Raw genomic sequence first — 23,383 nt, forward strand, 5'->3', positions numbered from 1 at the left:
GCCACTCCCAGTACTGTGGACCACAACACTGGCAGGGAGGGCAGGTCAAGTCAACAGCACAGCCCACTACTGAATACGGGGTACACAAATGTTATGAGATTGTGCAGCCATTATTGGAAACTCACCGCTTTCTATATTCCACCCAAGGTTACATCCCCAGAACGGATTATCCCTTGGTCAGAGTGTACTAAGCCTTTATTAAATTGTTTTTTATATATATATATAAAGTATTCACCATAATACAACGTTTAAGATCCTTACTCAATAAATTCTGATATTAGCCTCTTTAGCCCCTCCATAACAACAACAAGAACAACAACAACTATTTATTATTTATACCCTGCCCATCTGGCTGGGTTTCCCCAACCACTCTGGGTGGCTTCCAACCGAATATTAAAAACACAATACAGCATCAAACATTAAAAACTTCCCTAAACAGTCAGATAGTTGCTTATTGCCTGGACATCTGCTGGGAGGGCGTTCCACAGGCAGATGCCACTACCGAGAAGGCCCTCTGCCTGGTTCTGAACACTAGGGCTGGGAGATACCTGGCTTTCAACATCATGATATACATCACCAGCCAAACGTCACGCTATATCGCGATGTCTGAAAGAAGGGTGGAACTACATAGAGGTGATTGCACTATTGTGGGGTTTTTTAAGATTTTGAATTCCTCTTCGTTGCGGAGTAATTCTGCTGCTGTGATTCATCCATCTGACGCACAATTTTTAACCACAGGCCTGCTCAAATCTTTTCAGTTTGGTGCGTGTTTCTTACCCGTCCGTTCACAGAGCTGTTGTTTAGAAGACAGTGATTCAGTCGCCGAACCCAGATGTTTGAAATCAGGGTAGATAAAAACCAATGATTTTTTTAAAAAAAAATCAATTCTTTTAAAAAATTAAATCAGATTTTTAAAATAAAATGCTTTTGGAGGAAAAATCTTTCTAAAGATAGTTTCCTATTTAAGTTAAATTATAGTCCAAAGGCTATTCATCATGAAAAAAGGATTTGTTTTAAGTTTTTCATGTGTGCTAAAACTCAGTCTAAGTTTTTTTTCTAAAAAAAAAAAAATCGTTTACCCACATCAAGGATACATATGCTATAATGTTATTGTTATAGTTAAATAAATTGTTTAAATTGTTATTAAGGAAATGATTATTTTTCTCCTTCCAATAAAATAAAGCAGAAAAGTCCAAATATAAACAATAATTTCATAATTACCTGTCTTTGTATTTCTCATAGTATAACCAAATCAGTAATTTTTGCTATAACTGTAAAAACTACTCTGGAAATTTATTATTCCAAAAATGAAACCTTCATCTGGTTGTAAATATTAAGATTCTACCAGCAACAACAAGTTTTTCTGCAAAAAAAATGATCTAAATCAAGTCTTACTGACTAGTGATTTAAATCGTGATTTAAATCAAATCCAGCCTGGTTGAAATGGAGGAAACGTTCACCACTATTGAGACTCAGATCTTACCTCCATGTAGATTAACATAAAAAAGATCTCTACTGCAAACAGGCCCAAAGGTCCGCCTAGCTCAGCATTGTTTCTCATGGTAACCCTCAAGCAGTACCTGCCACACACTGCTGCCTCAATGCTGTTTCTAACAACTCTCACTTACTAAGCCAATTTCTAAACCAACAAGAGGGGGAAAGTGCCTTTGGTTCAGAGGAATTTGTAATCTAGAGCAAAAATAGCAAAAGTTCTGTTGTCGTTGTTGTTTAGTCGTTTAGTAGTGTCCGACTCTTCGTTAACCCTTGGACCAGAGCACGCCAGGCACTCCTGTCTTCCACTGCCTCCCGCAGTTTGGTCAGACTCATGTTTGTAACTTCGAGAACACTGTCCAACCATCTCGTCCTCTGACGTCCCCTTCTCCTTGTGCCCTCCATCTTTCCCAACATCAGGGTCTTTTCCAGGGAGTCTCTTCTCATGAGGTGGCCAAAGTACTGGAGCCTCAGCTTCACAATCTGTCCTTCCAGTGAGCACTCAGGGCTGATTTCCTTAAGAATCGATAGGTTTGATCTTCTTGCAGTCCATGGGACTCTCAAGAGCAAAAGTTCTAAAGGATAGAAAAAGTCAAATCTCCTCCGGCTGGTTGCAAAAGGCAGTTGTTGTTTCCACTAGAGATCTACTATGATCTGCTTTGCTGAAGTAGGAAGATCTGATGAGTGGGGAGGGGGCAGGACAGGAAAGCGGTTTATAAAATTATGCACATTGTAGAGAAAGTATCCCTCCCCCCATCCTGTAATACTGGTCCTGGGGGGTCATCTGATAAAAACGCATTGGCAGGATATTCGAGATGCATTCCCTCTTCTCTCTCTTTGTACGGCTCATCGTTAATTTGTGAGATCCGCTGCTACAAGATCTGGTGATACCTCAAACCAGGGGTGCGGAACCTAGGGCCTGAATGCGGCCCTTGAATGCTTTCTGGTCCTGAGAACTGTCCCCAAGCCACACACCATCTGCATATCCTGAGTGTTCCTGCCTGGCTGAAATGTGTCCATGTACTTTGATAACGCCTCCTGCTTGTCTGGATGGCAGCTAGAAAGGGGTGCGCAAGTACAACAGCTAGATATCTGTACAAAGTAACATTTTCTTCCATTGCGTTGCCCAACTCTGCCTCTGGCCCACCCAACAATCACCGGGTATGAGAATCTCAGAAGATTGCCCAGATGTGAATGTGGTCCCTGGACAGAAAAAGGTCTCATGCCATTTCTGAATGGAAGCCAAGATCTATGTGCACATTATATTTTATTGTGCATTTATTTCACTCATGAATAGGTAAAGGGGTAAACGGACCCCTGCCCATTAGGTCCAGTTGTGACCGACTCTGGGGTTGCGGCGCTCATCTCGCTTTATTGGCTGAGGGAGTCGGCATACAGTTTCCAGGTCATGTGGCCAGCATGACTAAGCCGCTTCTGGTGAACTAGAGCAGCACACGGAAACGCCGTTTACCTTCCCCCTCTAGAGTGGTACCTATTTAGCTACTTGCACTTTGATGTGCTTTCGAACTGCTAGCTTGGCAGAAGCAGGGACCGAGCAATGGGAGCTCATCCCATCGTGGTGATTCAAACCACTGACCTTCTGATCGGCAAGTCCTAGGCTCTGTGGTTTAACCCATAGCGCCACCTGCGTCCCACTCATGAATGGCTTCCCACAAAACATCCTGAAGAGATTTAACAATTGAACAACAACAATGATAAAAACACATATCGAAACAATTCCAAGTCCGATCTGGACCAGGGTAAAAATATCCACTCAAAAGGCTTGTTGGAAAAGGAACAGGTGCCTAAATACACACAGACTCTTCCGTTTCAGACATTCGCACTGTACATAGGAAACTGCCTTATAACAACACCCAAATAGGGCTCTAGATAGCTTAAAGGGGGATTTAAGACAAATTTATGGAGATTCTGTCCATCAATGGCTATAAATTATGATGGTTAAGTGCCACCTCCCAAGATTAGTAGTCGTGTGCTATTGAGTATCTGTTGCAGGGAAGGATAGCAGGAGCAAGCGATTACCTTTCATCTTGCCTGAGGACTTCCTGGGAGCAACTGGTTGGCTATAACAGGAAGAATGATGCTGAACGAGATGGACCGCACGTGATAAGAACGCAGGAAGATGCCTTGTACCAACTCAAAACATTGGTCCATCAAGCTCAGTTCTGACTGACAGCAGCTCTCCAGGGCTGCAGAGGCAGACTTGCACAGCCCTACCTGGAGATGCTGGTGATTGCTTCTGCATGCAAAGCAGTTGCTCTAACCACTGGGCTACACCCCTTCTCCAAAATCTGAGTTGCATTGGTCAGGAACTGAACCCTGGCTTTTTGTGCAGCAGGCGAAAATGGTACCACCACGACCAATGCAGCCTGAACTAATCATTTTTACATTTTCATTTTTACCCACTCTTTGTCTAATGGCTTAGCTGCCTAATTACAAATAGGTCAATCTAACAATTCAGGGCTGATCAGCTGTCGTGCCAAGAGACTAACAAGTGTGATTGCTACTACTTCGGCTTCCTAGATAACCCTTTCCCCCCCCCCCAAGACGGAAACACTTTCCTTCGTGTAGACCACCACAGCAGCTTAGCCCCAGAATCTATTTTAAATGCTGAAGTTCAATGAAGTAATGTGAGAGTACAAATAAGTAGTGCTTCTGACCACATACAGAGGATCTTTTCCATGACACTAAATGGCAGGAAATCACACAGGTGGGGCTATAGGTAAAAGGTCTTCCAGATTGTACACACAAATTTCAAATGTTTCTGAGCTCTGTGGAAAGCAGCCACTGTGTCTTGTTAATGCTTCCCTTTCTGTCTACCTCTTAATGCTTCCCTTTCGAAGGCTACTCCACCTTTTGTCCAAACCTGGCTTTAGCATTACAGTGGTACCTCGGGTTACATACACTTCAGGTTACAGACGCTTCAGGTTACAGACTCCGCTAACCCGGAAATAGTACCTCGGGTTAAGAACTTTGCTTCAGGATGAGAACAGAAATCACGCAGTAGCGGGAGGCCCCATTAGCTAAAGTGGTACCTCAGGTTAAGAACAGTTTCAGGTTAAGAACGGACCTCCGGAACGAATTAAGTTCTTAACCCGAGGTACCACTGTACTCCTCTTTGCCCTCAGATACACATCACTTATTTTTTACCCATTCACCTAGATTAAACCCACACACTCCGTTCTCTCCATGTATTCTGTCATGGTTTTGACTTTTTTTTTTTTTAAATGGACCAATATTTATGCATTTAGCAAACCCTCTCATATTGGGTTTTCCTTCTGTTGGCTGTGACCCAGGAGAAATACTATCAAAATGCTGTAGAATAAGGTATCAACACAAGAGATCAGCCTTACTTCACTATGTACATTTCATGCGTCACCCCAGAACAAGTTACGATTAGTATATGTCATGCAGCAGAAGCAGGGTGGATAAAAAGCAATGGGGTTTTTTTTAAAAAAAAAAAATTTAAAAAATCAGATTTTTTTCATAATTTAAATCAGATTTTTTGATTTAAATTGGATTTTTAAAATAAAATGCTTTTGGAGGAAAAATCTTTTTAAAGATTGTTTTCTGTTTAAGTTACATTATAGTCCAAAGGCTATTCATCAGGAAATAAGGATTTGTTTTAAGTTTTTCATGTGTGCTAAACCTCAGTCTAAGGTTGTTGTTGTTTTTTTTAAAACCATTTAACCACATCAGTTAACAACCATGGATACATATGCTATAATGTTATTGTTTTAGCTAAATAAATTGTTTAAATTGTTATTAAGGAAATGATTATTTTTCTCCTTCCAATAAAGTACAGCATAAAAGTTGTCCAAATATAAACAGTTAACTTATTAAACTTCACAATAAATTTATAATTATCTGTCAATATATTTCTAAAGGATATAACCAAATCAGTAATTTCTGATATAACTGTAAAAACTACTCTGAAAATTCATTATTCCAAAAATTAAACCTTCTTCTGGTTGTAAATATTAAGATTCTACTAGCAAGAATGAATCTTTCTGTAAAAAAAATGTGATTTATATCAAGTCTTACTGACTAGTGATTTAAATCAAGACTTACTGACTAATGATTTATATTGTGATTTAAATCGATTTGATTTAAATCAAATCCACCATGAGCAGATGACAAGGTATGGACTCAACAAAATCATTGCATGAGCAGAACATCCCCTCATGAAACGGAATTCTCTGAATGCCCTCCAATTCCGCCCCCCCCCCCCCATGCGCTGGCTGGGTAGGGAAACCTTCAGACTAGATTCAGGGATAAGGGAGGAGGAGGTTCCATTGTGCAAGCAGAAGTTGTTCCACTCGCACAAAGTTTCTTGGATGCAACTCACAGCTGGTATGCCAGTTGCAGTTCAGTTCTGTACTTGTTGAGTTCAGAACTGCATCTTCAAAGCACAACATTACCATCATCCAACTGCATTCGAAGGAGAAGGGTTAACTAGTTTGCAGGCACTTAATGCACCTCTTTGTTTTAATGAAAGTGAAGGTAAAAGCACAATAAAATATCCCACTCATCCCCCCCCCATGTGTCTTTGTAAACTTTCTCCCAATCCTGTGTTAATCCATAGCTTTATTCCTCCAGATCAATTAACCTAGAGCAGTTAAACTAATTAACTACAAATACTTGGATAGATTAAGTTCACTGCTCAGTGCTTCAAATGTACTTTGAAATGAGTGGACACCTGTTTTTAAGAACCTTATGATGTAGAGAAAAATGTGATTAGTCCTGCCGCCCCTCAAACTTTTGAGAGAGGAGAACAACCAGAGGACCCCCCCTCTGTCAATCGTATTACCCAGGAAGGTCCTGAGCGAAGGAGGTGTTCTCTCCAATATTTAGAATGTCCTACATCATTTAGGACTTTAAACACTAAGGTGAGCTCCTTGAATGAAACCCAGAAACCAACTGGCAACAGAGGGTGAGATCATACAGCAGTATTGTGTACAACACACACACTGCATAGTATTCAACGAAGTTTTACTCCATTGAAATTAATGGACCTAACTTAGTTATAAAAAAATTCCTTCCAGTAGCACCTTAGAGACGAACTAAGTTTGTGATTGGTATGAGCTTTTGTGTGCATGCACACTTCTTCAGAGACATGCACACTAACTTAGTTATGTTTATTAATTTCAGTGTGCGTACTCAGAGTAAAACTTAGTTGAAAATCAGCCTAGGACCCTTGTACTTACGGGACCGCCTCTCCTGGTATGGTCCTGGTAAGGTCCACGGAGGACCTTACGGTCTTCAAATAAAAACATCTTGGAGATCCCAGGCCACAGGGAGGTTAGGCTGGCCTCAACCAGAGCCAGGGCTTTTTCGGCCGTGGCCCTGATCTGGTGGAACGCTCTGTCACAAGAGACTAGGGCCCTGCGGGACTTGACATCTTTCCGCAGGGCCTGCAAGACAGAGCCTTTGGCTAGGGCACAGTCTGACCCCCTCCTTTTGTAATCCTCACAGAACTCTAGCCCAATGGTTGCCATTAATTTGACTCTGAATTAATTTTAGAATGAATTGATTTTAGATTGTATTTCAATTAATTGATTATGATTTTATGTAAACTGTGTTATTTTTACCATTGTTAGCCGCTCTGAACCCGGCTTTGGCTGGGGAGGGCGGGATATAAATAAAAAAATATTATTATTATTATTATTATTATTATTATTATTATCCTCTCTTCCTTCCCCCACCCAGTGGAAAGAGAGTCCATCATGTCATAAACTGTATTTGTCTTCACTCATCATCACCACTATAAAACACAAGTAGTATTATGGCGATGTGAGCAGCGGCAGGGAAGGAATGGCAGCAGTGGACCAATCATGGGTAGTTGCTAGAATCAACTGAGGTTTTTTTGGTGAGTGCAAATATAAGCTGGTCTCATGGAATCTCAGGCAGCAGAGGGAGCCACTAAAATGAGTAGGGAATCTAAGAGTAATCAATTTAATTGATCTGAAATTAATCAATCCATTAAAATGGGTGGGGCCTCTCTCAAAAGTTGGGGAATCCAGACACCATCTCCCACCATTCCTGATCCCTGATCGTGCTAGCTGGGGTTCATGGGAGATTGAATTTAGGAAGACATGGAGGACCACAGATTCCCCTTCCCTGCACTAAGAGAACAACTAGAGATGGAAGGGGAAGACAGGGATGCCTGAGAGAGAAAACATTATCTCAAGAGCCCCTGTGAATCTGTAATGATAAATGGCAAGTATCTGAATTAGCCTGAATGAACAATAGAAGACATTACTGGGTGAAACTAAAGTGCCCTTCATTCTGCAGGTACAAGATCAAAGCATAATTATAATTATGGCCTCATCTGACTTTCCACAGGGTTTAAGTACAGAAGCTCTGCACACTTCTGAGAGTCCCATACAATGCAGCTGCTTCAACCTTCATATACCACATTAGGTGACCCTAAGGCAGGGGTCAGCAACCCGCGGCTCCGGAGCCGCATGTGGCTCTTTTACACCTTTGCCGCGGCTCCGGGGCGGATACTAGCGAGGGGAGGAGGCACATTGTGTGCCCCGACACTCCCCACTGTTTTAAATGTCGCAATGGTTTTGCGGCTCCCATGTTTTTTTTCTTCGGTCCAAGTGGCTCTTTTTGTCTTAAAGGTTGCAGACCCCTGCCCTAAGGGATTCCATGCCGCCTGGCACTAATGTGCCGCTTATTGTTCTCACACCCAGAAAAGCCATAAATATCCCTCACACACAATAGCATAGGATTTGAGAGGGCTTTTAGCCTGTTAAGTGTTTGCCGCTCTGCGCACTTAGGGCACGCAGTTACATTTACCATTGATTGTAGGTTGATGCCCACGTTTACGTACCACTGAAAGTCTACAACACACATTTCCAGGGAAACGTTTTTGCAGAAGGCTTGATTTGATCAAAATGAAGGGGGGAAAGAGGCAACCACAGGAAGGTAAATAACGTTTCCGAGCAAACAGTGCTTTATCCGCTTCATGCATTATGGATGGCGTAGAATTGCTAGCAGCACCCCAGATTCTGCTGTTTCCTGCGGGCATGAGATCCACATGATAGGCATAGAAATGGTCACTCCCCCTTACACAAAGACAACAGAGAGCTCTGCAAATCTAGCATAGGGGGAGGGGGAGGAGAGAGAGAGAGAGAGACGCTAATGCAGGATTTGAGAGCCAAATTGCTGTCACACTTAGTCAAGAAATGGCAACATGCGCCAAAAAAAAATAGTGAAGTGGCAACCCACACATACGAGCTGCAGTTGCATAGACTAACAGAGCACGAAACAGTATTTATTTTAACTTCTAGTGAGAGACAGCTGATGATCAACACCTCTAGCAGAAGTAGTATGCAACACAAGGAAGGCTGCCATGGAGTATGTGATCGTTTCAGATAATCAGTGATGACTTCTATAGTCCCAGTTCCAATGTTAGAACGGAAAGGGAGGTAAATCTTAAGTCCCTGCCTTTGTTCACCTTAAATAAGGGTGGGGCTATGGGCTTCCTGCATTTCTGTGTATGGAATTACTTCTCCAAATCCTGCCCTGAGTGGTCTGTTAAGGTAATAGATGGAATCAGAAGACTCACTAGGCAAAGCCACACAAACCCCAGCTGTCCCAAAGACAGAAGAACAGCATTCTACTCTGCAATGTGTTTGCTTCCTTCATCATAAAACTTCAAATATGGTTTGTCTGTCCTAAGGCCAGATCATTTTCCTCCAAATGGAAGGGGCTCCATTTCTCCTGCCGCTTCACTGAAGGGGCGCTGCGCAGAGAGGGGGAGAATTTTTTTCCCCTGTTCTCCTCCTCCTATGGTCTGGTGCATCCTATGGTCCGGTGCGTCCTATAGAGCGAAAAATACAGTATCTACAGCAACTTTCTGTCCTTTCCATCACTACTAGTATGGGCAAGCCTGTGCCCCTACAAGCTCACCTACCTACTCAAATGTTAACAACCTTTCCGTCCTTTTATTCTTCCATTCCTTTTCCTAAACGTTTTCGAAAAACGAATGAAGGAAACAGAGTAAATGGTGCAATATTTGAGCATATGTCTACAGACTTCCAGAAGGATGTATTACTTATAATATTTGAACATATGCATAATTATTCAGCATAATCCCAAACAAATAGGATTTTAAAATATAATTTAAAAAATTGCTTAATTTTTGGCACCCAGTACAGAAAATACTTCTTAATGATGATAAGGTTGCTGCATCCATCTCTTTGTTTGCCCATCGTTGGTGGCCAAACACACTGCAACATCTGTTTGATATTTAGCTTTCTCCTCTCAACTCTTTTTAATGCTGCAAGCCAATAAAACCGAGGAAGTGTTGGAAGCTACATTATTTTTCATTAGTATTGCAGAAAGAACAAGTGAATGCTTCTTTAACGCTGCAGTTTTCACCTATCAGCCCACAGGTCAGCAACAGGCTTCCCATTCTGCAAAACTGCCCACCGGCAAGTTCTGTTGCCGCAAACACCACCTATTTGTGTTGAGGTTGTCAATAGGAGGCAGGGCAGTTTTGAACCCCCAAACTCCCAGTTGCTGACCCTCAACCCTTATATAGAGAGCTCAGGATCCCCCTAAAAGGGACACATTTCTTGCTTGGGCACAGAGTTAATGTTTACTTTTTTGGCTCCCCAGCCCCAGCCCAAACATTTCCTTTTGCTAAAGAAGCAAACAGCCTATTCACTTTCCAGAGATAGCTTACAATTTCAACAGTGGGACCAGCTTCAAAGTGACGGTCAGAGAAATTCCATGTCTTCTCTCTGTATCCTGGACCTCACCTCTACCTCACCAAACATGAGCAACCAGGCCTCACTTGATTAAGACTTCAGTAGCATCTTAAATATATGTGATCTCACATACTAGCACAACTCCCATCAACATTAATATGCATTTCAAGCTACACACTCTGGAAAGAATAGAACATCTTTGTCATGCTGAAAGCGACAATTGGTATTATTTCAGGCCATATGTGCAGGAATATAAACGAGACTCTTTCCCATCACAGATGGGAAGTTGACCATGCATTTCATTGTGGCGGCCTGGCACTGTAAAGCAAGAATATACTAACCGGCTATTCAAAACAACATTCTGAAGTGAAAAGGGGAAATAGCACACAGCTTAATACTTCAACATTTCAATGCCGACTAGGAAAGAACTATAGTGACAGAATCTCAAAAACAATGTGGGCCAAGTTAGCAAGTTAAAGCATTATGCCCAGTCCATGAAAAATGTATTCTCCATCCTCCCTGCCAAGAAGCACGAGCCACTTAAGAGGAAACAAGAAATTTGGAATGCAAAATGGAAAGGATCGCTTGGGTATCTAGCTGCACCCACCTTGCATAAAGGAGAGGGCCCACAACCTAGTGGAAGAACGTATTTTTTTACTTAAATAAAGTCAACTATTCAGTCATCAGTAACAGGGACTTTGCATCAAGTCCCAGTACCGGTCCCCACTGTCAGGGATGATGGGAGCTGGAGTGCATCAACACCTGGAGGTTAGCCTGTTGGTTCTATCTCTGAAGTAGACTAGACTGAAGTAGATGAACCAATATTGAATCTAACTTTGTAAAGGGAAGGCACAGGGATGAAGAGCTGCATTTCCAAACAGGGCCAGGAGGAAGGGGAGTTTGATTTTTGTGTTAGGTGCAGAAAAAGGACAGAGTACTCCATCCTTCCTCTTGCCAACCAACTCACTTGAGAAACGTGTGAAATTCCTGGTCTATAGCTCCCAGGCTAGTAGCTGCTGGACCTGGTTTGGCCATGAAATATTAGATAATTGAAGTAAAATGGGGATGCAGAATTTCATTAATGGCAGCAGACAAACCCATGTGCTGGGGGAGCGAAGGGCCAGGCCTGAGACAAATTCATGAAAGATTACTAAATGGAACTCTCATGTTCAGAAGCATTGTTATTATGACTATTATTGTAAAAACAAAAATTATATCACACCATTTTGTCCTTTAAAAGCCCCCGTCCCAGCAGCTAACGAAATCAGTAAAACATGACAACAACAAAAAGAATACAAATAATAACCTTATATTTACATGACTACTGTACAACTAGGATTCTGGTGGTGACATGAGCAACCAGCTGCTGATTCCATCTTCATGATCCCACACTGACAGCAAATTCATTTCTCGTGCAAATATATCAAGAAGAGAAGGGGAGGGAGATCTTCCTTAATCTCTTACAGAGTCTAGACAGGTTTATGTGCGGAGGAGATAATTAAATTTATTAACAGTTGGTGGACTTCTCTCTTGCTCTGGCGAATTATCGCTGGATTACGGCTCATGGAAAAGCATGCGCACAGACAAGTCTCAGACTGCCAAATCTCAGAGGCAGCTATAGCCAGCAACGCCTTCAGGCAAGCGATGGAACCACTCCACTGTTCTGATGCGACCTCTATCCCATCTGCAAACATCCCTAATCCTGTTATGAAAATGTGCATAGTCTAAAACAGAAGAGACATAAAATATTTTTTAGCATTTGCAGATCAGTGCGTGGCAATTACAAAGAGCTTTCTCTCTTCAGCAGCCGCTGGTCTCCACATATTTTTCAACTGCATGTGTAACCAGGTGGGCGATTGCCTGTGGAATTCAACATACCAGTACTGATGACTAGAAGGATAAATGTGAAGACTGAAATCTGCACTATAATCCAGGCTTCCTGATAAGATTCCAGCTTCCCAACATAAACATATAATGTCATGCAGCTGTCTTCTCTCATGGCTGCTTGCAAAAAAAATAAATAAATGGGGGGAGGAGTGGAATGGTTGCTACCCTACCCTACCAGTCACTGCCCCCTTAGTCATAAGATACCTTCCCCACCCCTTGAAAAGCACAGAGCTGAAGGAGGAAGTTGGAAGAGTGACGCTCTTCCCACTTCCTCTTTCAGCTCTCTGTTTTTCAAGGCCCAGGTTCATTCTACTGAATCAGACTTTTACCCAGATCCCTTGGAAAAGTAAAATGTCTGTAAGCTTTCTTTCTCTCTCTCTCATGTCAGGGAGAGAGAAAGCGTGCAAACAGAGTGGTGCCCACGGAATTTGCTCAAGAATCCAACACACCTAAAGAGGTTGGTAACCCGTATTTTAAGTGGAGATGCTGAGGAATGGCCTTCTATGTACAAAGTATGCTCCCTTTTGTAAGCATCTTACATACTGTGATAATAGGTTGTTTTTGTGTTTTAACTACTTGGAAGTGTTTGATAGCTGAGTTAGTATGTGATAGCTTCCTTCTCTGCCTCAGACAGTGACTGGTTTTATTTTTAGTGCCTTCATACTGTGGAATGGAAATTTTTATTTTATTAGGGTATGTAGATTTGGAGGGGCTGCAAGACTGTGTATGCCTGCTTACCTAGAAGTAAGATCCATTGGACGCAGTAGTCCTCTGGGTATATAAGTATAGGATTGAACCGTTAGTGTCACATCCATTGTTGGCTACTAGGAAATAAAACTAGGACTAATGTGAAACCTATTATCCAGGGGGCAGAACCAGTTGGAAAGTGTCAATCACTTTTCCTACCTGGGCAGCAATCTTTCCACAAGGCCCGACATTGATGCCAAAATCCGGCATCGCCTGAGCTCTGCAAGTGCAGCTTTCTCCCAAATGAAGTGCAGGGTGTTTGCGGGCTGGGACATTAGCAGGGAAACCAAAATGCTTGTTTAGAAAGCTTTTGTACTACCAACTTTACTATACGCTTGTGAAACATGGACAACTCACAAACGCCATCTCCAACTCTTTGAAAGATTCCATCAACTGTTGTCTCCAAAAAATTTAACACATCACTTGGAAGGCAGGTGAACTAATGTCAGTGTACTGAATGAAGCAAAGATTGCCGAAGCAATGATTCTTCAACATCAACTTCATTGGACTGGTCATGTTGTTCAGATGCCTGCTTATCATCTTCCAAAGCAACTACTCAAGAATAGGAAGCAAAATACCGGTCAACAACAAAAGAGATTTAAAGATGCTCTCAAGGCAAATCTAAAAAAAGTAACATAAACTGAAAAACACTGGTCTGCGAACACTCCAATTGAAGAACAGCCTTTACCAAAGGTGTCATGGACTTTGAAGATCCTCAAACTCAGGATGAAAGGGAAAAATGAGCTGAGAGGAAGGCACTTTGGCAAACACTCACTTCTGCCTGGAAACCTATGTCCCCACTGTAGAAGGACATGTGAATGCAGTCACTTACAGACTCACTGTTCAGACCGCTCCAAGATATCTGAAGAAGTCTGCATACACACGGAAGCTTATACCCAGAACAAACTTAGTTGGTCTCCAAGGTGCTACTGGACAAATTTTTTTATTTGTTCAGACCGTGTTCATGGAAGACAATCTTACTTGGCTATGAGAAGACATGGAAGACAATCTTACTTGGCAAAGATTCCAATGAAGAAGATTATTCAGGAACTAGATTGTTAAAGGACTTCAAGAAACTGAGACCTTTTTTTTTTGTAAACTACAAAATGGTAGATACATTTGTATTCTAAAGATTAAAACCCTGCCATTTCCTTGTGTGATCATTTGGGAATATGAGTGCTTTGTGAGGGACTTAGCAACCCAGTGATACTCCATCTGTGGTCCTATGCATATCAACTCAGAGTTAAGTCCCACTGAGTTCAATTCGGATTACTCGCAAGTAACAGTATATAGATTGCTGCCTAAGTTGATGTTTACCTGACTGGGATTGAAAGTGTTTTACTACATTCACTCCCAGAGAGAGAAGTGATTTGCTTGAAATCAGCCATGTAAACCTAGGCACAGACGTGTGTTGTGTTTGCGGATTGAAATCCCCTAGGGCCTAAATGCTTTACATCTATGTCACCCTCTCTTTCTGACCTCGTCACAGCAGGGTGCAACTAAACCTAAGCATTCAAGTGAGGAAGACTCCTGCTCCTGAAAGTGTGTCACTGGGAAACTGGTTCTTTAATCTTAAACTTTCCTGACAGGTTACCGAGGCCTTCAGAAATGCACTGCCCAGGCACTCCAGCAAGCATACAACCTCAGGACTCAAACTCGGTCTTGCTGATTGGCAATTGCCCTTGTTTACCAGCAACAGTTCATTAGACTACACACACATGTAAATGTAACAGTGCGATCATGGCAGCAATAGGCTTGAAAGGTTTATCCAAATGATTGCTCCAAGACAGGTTTTTCCTTAAACATCTAACAGCAGAACCACATTTTCCCCAAATTAAACCACGAAGCATCAGTCTTGGACCCCCACAAAACAAAAAAATTCCTTCCAGTAGCACCTTAAAGACCAACTAAGTTAGTTCTTGGTATGAGCTTTCGTGTGCATGCACACTTCTTCAGATACACTGAAACAGAAGTTGCCAGATCCTTCTATATAGTGAGAAGGTGGGGAGGGGTATTACTCAGAAGGGTGGTGGGAATGGGTGATTGGCAGATAGCTGAGATGAGCCACAAAACAGTTCGCTTTTAGAGTAAGAATTATGCACACTCAGCAGAGCTCATCCAAAGATTCACTTCCTGATTGGAAGGAAGCAAACCCAAAGCAGCAGGGCTATTCACAAATTACCTTCAACAAGAGTAAAATCTGTGTTCCTCTGCACTGTACAAAATAGCTGAGCTGCAGTTATTCACATGCTACTTTCAATGGATGCACAGCCTGTGTACACGATAGTTCAGCAGTACACATCAACACAGGTAGCCTATTTCACACAAATAATAGTATACGTGCAGCTAATTTAACTGCTCAATATAACATGTGAACAAGCCGATACAGAAAGCTTTATATTGAGCAGTTAAATTAGCTGCACTGCTGAACTCCCACAGTTTGGTCAAACTCATGTTGGTAGCTTCGAGAACCCTGTCCAACCATCTCGTCCTCTGTCGTCCCCTTCTCCTTGTGAGTATTGGAGCCTCAGCTTCACGATCTGTCCTTCCAGTAAGCACTCAGGGCTGATTTCCTTAAGAATGGATAGGTTTGATCTTCTTGCAGTCCATGGGACTCTCAAGAGTCTCCTCCAGGACCATAATTCAAAAGCATCAATACTTCGACGATCAGCCTTCTTTATGGTCCAGCTCTCACTTCCATACATCACTACTGGGAAAACACCATAGCTTTAACTATACGCCTAATTTCTCTTGATTCCAGTTTTCCACTTACCACCTATTTTCATCCATTTGGAATGGACACAGACCAGGGGTTACAGCCAAATTTTCTATTTCCAGTGATGGGGATTTGGTACCTTCCCTCATTTTAAAGCATATTGGTGCAACCTAATATCTGCATAGCACCTACAGAGCTTCATTAGCATGTCTGCTTCCTCTTCCCATGTACAAGATGCAGGATCAAGGTTTTGCCACCAGCCACCCTCTCTACGCCCCTCTGGCCCTTCTCACTGCTTTATTTGCCACTTCCTAGACTGATAAAGCATTCTAGAGCAGTGTTTCCCAACCTTAGGTCTCCAGCGGGGTACTTTTTTGCTTGTTTTTTGTTTGTTTGTTTGTTTGGACTACAACTCCCATCATCCCTAGCTAGCAAGACCAGTGGTCAGGGATGGTGGGAATTGTAGTCCAAAAACAGCTGGAGACCCAGGGCTGGGAAACACTGCTCTAGAGAACTCAAAAAACTTGCACACTGTTTTGTGACATTTTGCTTACCCTAATAGAAAGGTGTTGCGCTAATATGGATTTTGGAATAATTCGGCACTTTTAAGTTATTAGGTTTGAAAGAAAAGTGGTTCATAGTCAATGCTGAACTGTCAAGAAATGATATTGCACCTTGGAAGAAATAAGTAGGTTTTATTTAAATGTGTTTACTGGATTAATGCTTCGCATCACTGATTGTCTTCTGACGACAGGGAAAATGCCTGAAAAGCTAATGTACTAAGCGGGGCTCATCCACACTTACCTGTTTTCTGCATTTTCTAGGCACAATTTTCTGGGGGAAATGGAAGTTGGAGTCGAAAAGTGTATGGACACGTACCAGTAAAGTACAGTAGTACCTCGGGTTACATACGCTTCAGGTTACATACGCTTCAGGTTACAGACTCCGCTAACGCAAAAATAGTGCTTCAGGTTAAGAACTTTGCTTCAGGATGAGAACAGAAATCGTGCTCCGGTGGCGCGGCGGTAGCAGGAGGCCCCATTAGCTAAAGTGGTGCTTCAGGTTAAGAACAGTTTCAGGTTAAGAATGGACCTCTGGAATGAATTAACCCGAGGTACCACTGTACAGGGCAAAAGGAAAGTGTGGATGGAGATGAGTTCAAGGCATGCCTTCTTAGACTGTAACTCAAAGCACACTTACCTGGGAGTAAGCCCTACTGAACACAGTATGTCTTGATTCCAAGTAGATATGCACAGGATTGTACAGTGGGAGTGGGGAGTTTCATTTGCAAATGGGTTGTTGAGATACCATAATGGAGGAGAGGGTAACATCATCATCATCATCATCATCATTATTATTATTATTATTATTATTATTATTTGCCCTTACTGGATTTTCCTTGGAAAGGGTAAATCCATATTAAGGGGGGGGGGGGCAGAATACAAGCTTCCATTTTGATATCCATGACATCATGTGGATTCAGCAAAAACGAAAACAAAACCTTGCCACTGTGAGGAACACCAATCCCACAATAAACACCCTCCTGGAAGCACCCTGCTACTTTTATTCACTTGCAAATCTAAAATTTAGTCCTGTATATAAGAGGTTCCTGTGGTTTACAATTCCTGAGAAAACGTTCAGCAGTCCCAGCCCAAGTTATGCAGCATTTGAAAGCATTTGCTTTTTACATAAGCTGCGCCTTCTGAAATGCCTTCATAATTCACATGCACGCGAAGCCCCAGAAACTTGCAAAAAGAGTTTACTGGAATACATGGTGCCATATGTGGTGAGCGTAGCAGTGGTGTGTTTGTTTTGCCAGTGTAATACTGTCAAAGCTTTGTTGAGTGAGCCAATTCCAAGCTGTTGATATAGTTCAGACCTTGGCAGCTCTCTAATCTCCTTGAAGCTTCAGCATTTGATTGCATTTGTTTGCCCTGCAAATAGTCAACTGCACACGCTATCTCAAAGTGAGAATATATCTAAAAGCCAGTGTTTATAATAGATGAGGTTCACAGCCACGCAGAACCCTTGTAAAACACAGACCCTATTTTTCTTTCCTTGAAGCATGCACTAAAAGCACACAAACACACACACACCAGAACTCTCCTATTTAAGCCTCCACAACTCTGAAAAGCTTTAAGGAATCCCTAGGCACTGATCTGGTGTTTCATCACTGTGCAAGACTACAGGCTACCCTATATCACTGAGAGAGACCTGCGGCGCTCGCATTAAGGCTCCTACCTCCTGACCAGCAACACCTTTGAAGAGCTGTTTGGTTTGGAAAAGGCTTCACCCATTGCTGTGCTGTACAGAAAAAATTCTTCCCGCTACATCCACACATTTATTAAAGGCACAGGAACCCTTCTTTCAAAATCAGGCACTGGTAAACATCACTGAAATGCAGGAACACCTTCCTAAGTGTCAGAGGAAGGGTTTGATAATGTTTAAGCATACGGGTTTGACAACAATGTTTAAGCATATTTCATTGTGATTTACCAAGCTCTTGGAAATTCTATAGATGGGGCAAGATAAACGAAATGAAAATGCTTTTCTGTGGAGAATATACGCAGTGCATTGCCAATCGCCCCTTTTAAGAAGAACAAATCCTACTGCAAGGTAAAACACAGAGTGAACTCTTACAGAGCGACGTGGCGCGGGCAGCTTTAATTCAAATAATTATTTTCAAGTGGTTAGGAGCTTCCCCAGAGTTCTAATTTAGCTTATTTGCCCTCTCCAGTGGCAGGAATTTCATAGAGGTCACAAGCACAAACAGTTCATTCTCCCATGTGGCAGAAAAGAGGGAGAAAACAAACACGCACTTTGGCAATTACGAGCAATTTGGGCAACTTTTCTTCTTCCACGTGAACAGGATGCTCAAGGGCCAAGCCAGAAAGGTCAGAAAGCCAGATGCTTAATAGTAAAGAAGCCCTATTTCAGCTAACAATGATCACTGAGTAAAGAACAGATCAGAAAGGGGGGGGGGAGCAAAAGGGAATTCTGCAATCATAGTTTAGATTGTCTCCAAAATATTTATCCACAAGAGATTCCTCCTTCATCATGGATAGTCCAAGTCTAGAAGTCATGACCTCCATGCTTGCCACTATAGATTCCATCCCCATATGCATTTTTGTTGAAGAGGCACTCAGACGTGCATCCCTACCTCCTCCTTGTGCTCTACTTTTCCATACAAATTTCCATACAATTTTCATAAAATCATAGACCCATAGGATTAGAGCTGGAAGGGACGTCAACTGTCATCCAGTCCAACCCCCTACAATGCATCAGCGAAGGCATCCATGACAGATGGCCATCCAACCTCTGCTTCAAAACCTCCGAGGAAGGAGAATCTACTTCCTCTCATGAGAGTCCGTTCCACTCTCAAAACAGCTCTTACCATCAGAAAGTTCTTCCTGATGTTTAGCTGGATTCTCCTTTCTTGTAACCTGAAGATGTTGGTTCGAGTCCTACTTTCCGGAGCAGAAGAAAGCAAGCTTGCGCCATCTTCCATGGGATAGTGCTTCTGAACTCTACAGATATCTACCAGTCATAATTGTTATGTACAGGATCCCGGTAGCTTTCGGGTAGGGTGGGGGGGTCTAACCAATAAAAAGCCGCCATCTACCTTCTGGAGGAGTATAACTGATTGGGGAGTGGGCTCCACACTGGGGAACAAACAGCAAGGTTAAAAAGCTGGTTGTGGCAAAATTTAAGGGGCTGCAAAGAGCTACACTCAGTCCACAGGTTGCTCAGTGCTATATAACATAAGGGTTGGGGGGAAAGGTCAAGGTTGTTGGAAGAATGATAAAAAGGGGTGAATGACAAGATAATGAATGCCTCTTAAGGGGTGATTAATTTACACTGTGCTCTTGAATGGCACCCAAAAGCAGACTGTTCTGTAAGGAGCACACTTGGAAAGGTTGACTGGATTATTTTTATCACCGCAACCTCACTTTCTTTGGTGATTAAATACAAAGTTGACTCGACCAGGGTTAGATTCTGTCATTACGAGTTATGAACGAAAGCTGCTGGTAAATACTGGAACCACAGCAACCGGTTTTTATGTTTCAGCGTCTCTGAAGAAGTGTGCATGCACACAAAACAAACTAAGTTGGTCTCTAAGGTGCTACTGGGCAATTTTTTAATTTTTTTAATTAGGTTTTCATGTGTCACCTATCTAAAGGCATTTAACTGCTAGCTGAGAGTGGAAGTGTTACTTCTAATCTGCCTCAGATAATTTGGGTTTAAATTTGAGTGCTTTATTATGGTAGAATGGGAAGTCTGGATCCTATTAGGGAATGTGGGTAATTTACTTACTTTCACACAACTGACTTCTTTGAAAGTGGTAATTGTTTTCTGTCAAGTGCAGAGTTTGATTTCTAGTAGGAAGTTAGCAATGTCTGAAAACTGTGGCACACATTCTGGTTTGTGGGTTGTTTGCAACCATGGTTTGTCAATTCAGCACCATTGCAAACCACAGCCAAACTGCTTCGCTGCGATTCCTGCATGGCAGAGGATTGAACTAGATAACACTTGAGGTCCCTTCCAACTCCACGATTCTGACTCCATGATATTTTGGTGAGATATCTGAATTGAGATAATGAAAAACAGTTCCACGGTGCCCCATAGATTCACAGTGAAAGGTGTGTCCCTGCCGAACTGCCACTCACACATAACTGCGAAGACCTTCAGAACACATAAAGAGGTATAAGACCAAAATATTAAGAAGTACTGACACAAAATACTATTGCTCCCGCATCTTCAAATCCTGAAAATATGAATTTATTCCTTTCGTTTCCCAAGGCTGAACGCCTGATATTAGGAATTTCAATTCCATTTCCTCCTAATAATCTCTTTTGCTTGTGCATACTAGATAACATTTGTATGTATATGGTCTTGGTGGATTTACTGAGTTGACAAAGGCGGCAGAATAAACAGCAATCTACTGCAAGCGGAATTAGCTGTTTGGCTTCTCTCTTTATATTTATTTGTTCTCAATGGATGCTGCCTCTAAGTAAGCTAGACTCAGGAGTGAAAAGTTCACTGGCTCACTTTGAAATCAAAGGGTTTGGAGCTGCATGGTTGGACTTTTTAGTGGGGTGGCAGGGTCCAATGAATACATTACTAGAAATAAGCCAACTTCCTGGCAAGGCCACCTCTCTATTTATTTTTTATTTATTTCATACAGTTTATATACCACTTGATTGTAAAAAAAAAATCAACACACCCCTCAAATCAATTTACCAACCCATCATGTTTTCTACAGCAAACAGGAGGGCTAGAAAAAGTTTCCTTTACGGATCGTGTATCGTTGACATTCTGACTAAAGTCCATGGAGGCCAGTACATTTTTAAAAAACAAAAGGTAAATAACAAACAAAAACAAAACCCTCTGTACTGCTCAAGAAAGCATCATCTTTGCATGCAAGAAACAGATGAATTCTCTGTTACTTCAAGAAAAGGGTGAACTGATCTATTTGCTACCCTATTTGTGCTAGTATCAACATGAACCGTCAAAGTCCCATTATTTTCTATGGTTACTAAACAGCCAGGTGGATATCATGTTAAGATAAGCATACACAGATACATGCTATTACAGCTTAGCTGTCAGCACACACAGAGATAATCTAATGTTGTGGGAAACTGATGAAATGTTATCAACTCAGTGGCAAAAAGGTACAGTCCACGCACCGTGCAGCTATGGAGACCTGACAGTCAAAAGGCTAAATATAAAAGCATGAGTATGTGATATTAAAGTAGTCGAGTTTGGGGAGGGTTAAGTTTCGTTTAGCTTTGAAAACTGACACTTTGCACTGCCACATCTGTTTGCTGGTTACCACAAAAGCTGCCGAAACATTCAGTGACCACAGAACAAAATGGGAAGCTTTGAGCTCAGCAGGCAAGGACTGGCATTCAGAAAGTTGTATGTACATCTGAAAGCTGGCTGACACGTGCATTTTGATCACGTGGTCTCCCATCCCTTGCTGACTCGTGGCAAATTTGTGAAATGCCTCAGTTGAGAAGTATTTTGTGAAGATACAATACTTGGTTAACGGAGATACAGTGGTACCTAGGGTTACATACGCTTCAGGTTACATTCGCTTCAGGTTACAGACTCTGCTAACCCAGAAATATTACCTCGGGTTAAGAACTTTGCTTCAGGATGAGAACAGAAATCGTGCAGCGGCAGCAGCAGCGGGAGGCCCCATTAGCTAAAGTGGTGCTTCAGGTGAAGAACAGTTTCAGGTTAAGAATGGACCTCCGGAACGAATTAAGTACGTAACCAGAGGTACCACTGTAGCTCAGTCGGTAGACTCAAGGTTGTGGGTTCGAGCCCTACATTGGGCAAAAGATTCCTACATGGCAGGGGGTTGGACTAGATGACCCCTGTGGTCCCTTCTAATTCTACGATTCTAAGATTAAGAAGCTTTTACATCAAATTGGAGATGGCTCTCACACACTTGCAGAGAAAGTCACAAAACAATAGAGGCTTCCAGATATCAGGAGGCTCTCAGTTATGAGGTTGAGGGGCAGTCACAGGTTCAAGCATCCAAGATCAACATTCTTACAAACAAACTATGCTGCAGCTTTTGATCTTGTAGTACACCAAGGCAAGCGGTGGTGTGCTCATCCTTCCTTTCAGACCTGGCAGGCTGCTTGGAAGCATGGAGACTATGTCCTAGTTTGTTAAGGAAAATAGGAACCGTACCAGACTGGCCCATTGTAACTTCTAGCCACAATGGTTGTGTTCCATCTTCACTGTCAAAGGCAGAAGAATGCCTCTGAATAATCTGCTGGTAATCACAAGTGGGAAGTGCTGCTCTTGCACCCAGGCCCTGCTTACAGACATCTGATTGGGCAATGTGAGGGCAGAACACTGGGCTAGATATCTGGGCTTTTGGCTTGATTCAGCAGGGCGCCTATGTTCTTGTGCTAGATCTATACTTAGCTAAGTGAAATTCTAGAAGAATGGGAGGCTAGGAAGTGCTCCTTTCAGAGGTGCACATTCTCAACTCACAACCTGAAGATGTATGAAAAAGTACCACCAAAGTTACTCAAAAATTCCTATGCACAAACCCCTTCACTCGGGGAATCCAGAGTCCTGCCCTGCTTGCACTTCCTCTCCGAAGAAGGCAAGTATGCCAGAAACCTTTTTTCAGGTTTATCAAGAACCCACAAGTCCTGCAGAGCCTTGGATGCAAGATGGTCATGTTATATTACAGAACATATATTTTTGTCAAGTTGTTCTATTAGACTCTGCTTATTGTTTTAACAAGCCTTTTTTAAGAACTCGGTTTCGTACTCCTTGTATTTTTATTATATTGTGAACCACCTTGCGCGGGCTTTGCCCCAAAAGCAAACAAATAAATAAAATAAGCTGAGTCGCGCTTTAAGTATGAAGGAATGTCTATAACATCAAAACCTGAAATCTTAGAAATGGCAGCAGACAAATAAATAAAACAAAAGATGGGTTTCTGAGGCCAGAATAACGAACTTCTCTGACCCAACTCTGAAGGACTGACAGTACTTAAATATATGATGGGGCCTTCGGGATGAAATAGTCTGATGCTTCTGAAATAAATAAGAGAGGGGAGGAGGGAGATGTGACTTCTTGCTAACTCTTTCTGGTTATGCGGTAACGTCTGCTGCTGCTTCTAACACTGGCAAATAGGATTTGTAAAAGCAATCTGTGCATTCATAGAGCACGCAAAAGCTTTGGCTTTACACACATATTTCTTGTTTCCATTTTAGATTCATGTATTATAATCTTTCCAGTGTCCAAATATATTTTATTTTGCTTT

The 23,383-nt window shown here is 42.1% G+C and overlaps 1 protein-coding gene across 2 annotated transcripts in view; it reads right to left on the reverse strand.

The window, feature by feature from the left end:
* The window catches only part of PTPRG (protein tyrosine phosphatase receptor type G), a 542,845-nt gene that overhangs the window by 475,825 nt on the left and 43,637 nt on the right, over positions 1–23,383 (reverse strand). The window lies entirely within an intron of this gene.

This window comes from Podarcis pityusensis (assembly GCF_964106645.2).
Source record: "Podarcis pityusensis genome assembly, chromosome: 2".
Classification (NCBI taxonomy): Eukaryota; Metazoa; Chordata; class Lepidosauria; order Squamata; family Lacertidae; genus Podarcis; species Podarcis pityusensis.